Source organism: Cibotium barometz, chromosome 40 (genome assembly GCF_041138505.1).
Source record: "Cibotium barometz isolate CiBa-2024 chromosome 40, ASM4113850v1, whole genome shotgun sequence".
Taxonomy (NCBI): Eukaryota; Viridiplantae; Streptophyta; class Polypodiopsida; order Cyatheales; family Cibotiaceae; genus Cibotium; species Cibotium barometz.
Genome location: NC_141085.1, coordinates 43,462,029 through 43,466,657, shown reverse-complemented (window position 1 = coordinate 43,466,657; position 4,629 = coordinate 43,462,029).

Below are 4,629 nucleotides of genomic sequence, written 5' to 3'. Positions count from 1 at the left end.
ACATTACATGTGCATATACTAGGAAGCTAACCCACCCTAGGCATGTGAATATGGGAGCATGGGAACATGCTCTAGTGGGGCAAGGGCTAAAAGGTCTAACCTTGGGTTGAGGTTAGGGTCAAGCAACCAAGGGTCACATATGGAAATGGAGAGTCGAGAGTGCCCTCCTATATAATAGGGGCATGGGGCATTCTCAAGGTATGTTCTCTTGTGTAGAGAATTGTGTCTACTCTCTTGTCATTTCAAGCTAGAGCTAAGTGCTGCTAGAGTGAAGTCATATCTCTTAGTGGTATGGGACACTAATGTAAGACATGTGATACTTCATTGTATTTATGTTTGCACCCTTGGGCTCGAGGGTGGTTGGGTGGTACTTGTCCCTCCTCTTACCTCACTTCACTCACATACACTCTCTAGCATGAATTAGGGAGAGAGATTAGCAACATCCCTACCATCCCAACTAGCTTGTCTTCCCTTATGGGAAGATGCAGATGGAATTCCACAGTTACATCTGAACTAGTATCAGCATCCAAAGTACCTATACTATCATGCATTGGTAAAACACAGTGTGTGTCAATATTAATAATAACATTCCAAATCCCTTTGGCAATCAATACATGTGATGCATCATATAGGACCAAAATAAGTAGTTGGTCCCATCAACAAGCTTATCCTCAGTGTGAAAAGCATCCCAGATATATCACTGCCTGCCATTTTAGCTTGCAAATAATAAATCTCTGACACAAAATGCAAATATCCCAACAATCTACAAGTAAATGTTAATGCCCATTGAATGCAACCGAGATGGTAGGATTGTAAAAGTCGATGACAATGATAACGATGCTAAAGAAGCCGTATGATGAGCTCGAAAAGATGCAATGTCAATAACAATGGAGAAGCTGATGAGCGGACCTATCTTTGTGCACCAAATGTATCTCCAATGCAAAAAACCTTAAATCAAACAAAGTTAGTTTAAAGTGATAGCTCGAACTAACAATCCATCGAGATGTATGGGAAAACCTTGCAGCATGTGAATGAGCCCTAAAATGTGCCCAAATTTACCTTGAAACAAGTATTTGGGATATTTACATTCAGTGGGCTCTAATAATACTCGCAGGTAGTTGGGATATTTGTATTTTATGTTAGAGATTATTTGTAGACTAAAATAGTTGACAGTGATGTATTTAGGATGCTTTTTCTGCCGTTTTACTATTGTTGAGAGGATTAGCTTAACAGGACTAAAACTACCCATTATGGTCCTATATATGATGCATCATATATATTGGTTAATGTTACCGAGCTTTGGAATGTTGAATTGAGGCTCACATAATCTCATACTTTGGATGGTAATACTAGTTTTTAGATGTAACTATGGCATCCATCCTCCGCAACTCCCAAAGTGGAACAAGCCAGGTGGTAGGGTTGCACATGAACATGTAGCATTAGTGGCACTTTCCATAAAAATAAGCATTATTCCTCATTTTTTCTGGTAGAAAATTACCAAGCAAACTTGGAATACGCTTACCATACTTTACCAAGTGCTTAGTATAACGAGGCACGCGTGGCCTACTTGTATAAGTAGCTAGAGTCCAAGCATATGAACGAGGGAGACTTAATGATGAGTTTCTCACAAGGATCTTAAAGAGTAACTTACATGTGTTGCTAAGGCCTATCTAGATAGTTTTTCGGTGTCTACTATTCTCACAGAATTACCGGATTTATACCACGATTTTTTATTCACACATGCTATGAGAGACGTGGAGCTATGGTATTCTTGCTTTGGTCACTTGAATTTTGGTAATTTGTTACACCTTAAAAGGTAAGAGATGGTGTCAGAGTTGCCAAAGCATCATTCTCAAAAGATGGATTAGTAAGGGTGCTTCTGTAAATTTGCTAATCATGCTTGGGATTTGCTTATTGTACTTTACTAAGCATGCATGGGATGTGTTTATTGTACTCTACACGGCCCGAGTGCAAGAGTGGCCTACTTATGTAAGTAGTTAGTACTCTACAAGGCCCGAGTGCAAGAGTGGCCTACTTATGTAAGTAGTTAGTGGCCTACTTGCGTAATAGTCAGAGTCAGAGCATATGAATAAGGGAGACTAAATGGATAAGTTTCTCACATGAGTCAAAGATCTTAGAGAGCACCTTGCATGTATTAATGAGGCCCATCTGGATAGTTCATTGGTGTCTACTGTTCTCACAGCTTTACCTAGAGTTTACATTCATATGTGCTATAAGTGACATGGAGCTATTGCATGCCCGATTTCTTACTCTATGCTCAAATAAGGAAAATTTTTAAAAATCTAGCTATAGGGAATTTAAGGCTATACTACCTAGCTCTAGGGAATTCGAGGGTATGCTACCTAGCTCCAGGGAAATTTTAGAAAAATCTAGCTCTTAGAATTTGAGATTATACTAGCTAGCTTAGATGTTGAACACATATTATGGAAATTTTTGAAAAATCTAGCTCTACGAAATTTGAGACTACCTAGCTTCGATATTTAACACATACCTTCTTTAGAGATGAGCTAAAGATTAAATTCAGATACAAACCCCAAGATCTAGATGCTAACATGGGAGGAGAAAAAAAGGCTAAATAAGCTCACTTCTCCATACAAGTTGATCTTTCCATTGTCTAGCCATAGAATAGGTAGCATTTCACATGTTAAATCCACTCAAGAGAAAACTAGGTTCTTAGAGAATAAGCAGAGATGTCCTAATTACCTAAATAAGGAACACTTGGCACATCAATGAGAGGTGTGAGACCCCTCCCCTCTATCTATACAAAAATGGCAACAAAAATCATTCTAGAAAAAAATTAAGATACAAGGGTAGGTTAGGATTCTAGAGAGAGAACTTGTTTACATGCATTTAATGTGCATGGGTAAATTTAAGGGTAAGCTTAGCTAAAGACCCTAGATTAAAATTTATAAAGCTAAACTATGGGAAGCAGGATAGACTAGATAAATCTTTCCAAAGATAATATAATTTGAGAGAGAGAAAATCATTGACTGATCCTTGAGTTAAGGCACCTTATTTACCCAATCTAATGTAAAGCCATAAGGTGCTTCCAATATTCTTGAGTTAAGGATATTGGATTCACCTTATTTACCCAATCTAGTGTAAAGCCAAATCCTAAATTTTTGAAAGATATGTTGTCAAAGGAAAACCCTATGGGCATTATTAAAATCGAATTAATAAATTACTCTTAGTAATAGACTAGGAATTGGAAGAATAAGACCAAAGCTTGGGAAGGCAAGGACTAGAAGCGCCCAAAATAAAAAAGGAAAAGTGCTTAAGCTTATGAAAGAATTGACATCCCATTGATAAAAAGAAATAAATCCGATTGTTATGGCTCACCCTAACCCTCCTTGAAACATATCCAATAAGAGATTACCTGGTGAACCGCAACTATCGTGAGGATCTTTCCAATGGCCGAGCTCATAAGCCCTGAGGTCTCCAAGCTCTACAACTCCTTGAGAAGCAATTTCACGGCGCCTCCTACGAGCGTTGTCAAACCGTCGCATTGCACTACGGGTACTCTTCCCTCCTTTCACCTCACTTCACTCACACACACTCACTAGCATGCATTAGAGAGAGAGATTAGCAAGAGCAAGAATCGATTGCACAATGGGAGAGTATGTTGTATTATGAGAGAAATTCACTTATATACATGGCCATAAGCATTCACACTCACTTAAACTGTGGTGGCCGACCGGGCACTTTAGACTCATAAGAGGCCTAATACTATTACAATGACTACTCTCATAATATATCCATGAAGTACATCCCTTAGGACTTCATCCTAACTTGCTACCACACACTCTTGACGTGGAAATCACCATAAATACTCCGTCACACCATTATGGGCGCCCGTGCAAGTTGTAGCTCTAGACACCATTGCTTCATATCTTGAATGTATGACCCTTTGGTGTATCTACCGTGACTCCTTGATGTAAGATAATGGTGGTAGCTCTTGTTAACCCTAGGAATGGGTTAACATTCCCCCCTTCCTGAGGATGGCAATCGCGTCCTTGTGATTGCGTTGAAGACCTTTGTGTGGGGAGAATAGACAAGCTTTGTCACGATGGCCTTTGATGTTGAGTGACCTTCAATGGTCTTAGCTTCTCCGAAAGGAATAAGAAAAGCTAGTTAGTGAATGAAAAGATTAGTGGTTTATTCGGAATTCCTAACGGGGTGGGGGTGGGGGTGGGGTTTTTTGCGAATGATTGCATTTTTATATTTGTGTGAAGATATTTTATTTATTTATTTATTTATTTTTGGGTGTTTTTTGCTCACTTTGTTTTTGGCAATCATAAGCAAGGTTACATGTGATTTGTGTTAGTGGGGATGCTAGGAGATGTTAATAATGGGAGAGAAGAGAGGGAAGGATCCAGAGGAACATAGACATAATCAACAGAACAAGATGGTGATCCTCAATTCCTCATTTGATTCATTGAAGCAACATTCATTATTTGAAGAAATTGGCCTTCGATGATGTCCCTTTGTGTGGCAGGATTCTTATCAAATATTGAGTAAGACCTGGGCTTGCATGATTCTTCCCATGTGCTTTTTATGTTTTTATGTATATTTAAGTGCTCTTATGAAGCAGATATAAATTAAGTACAA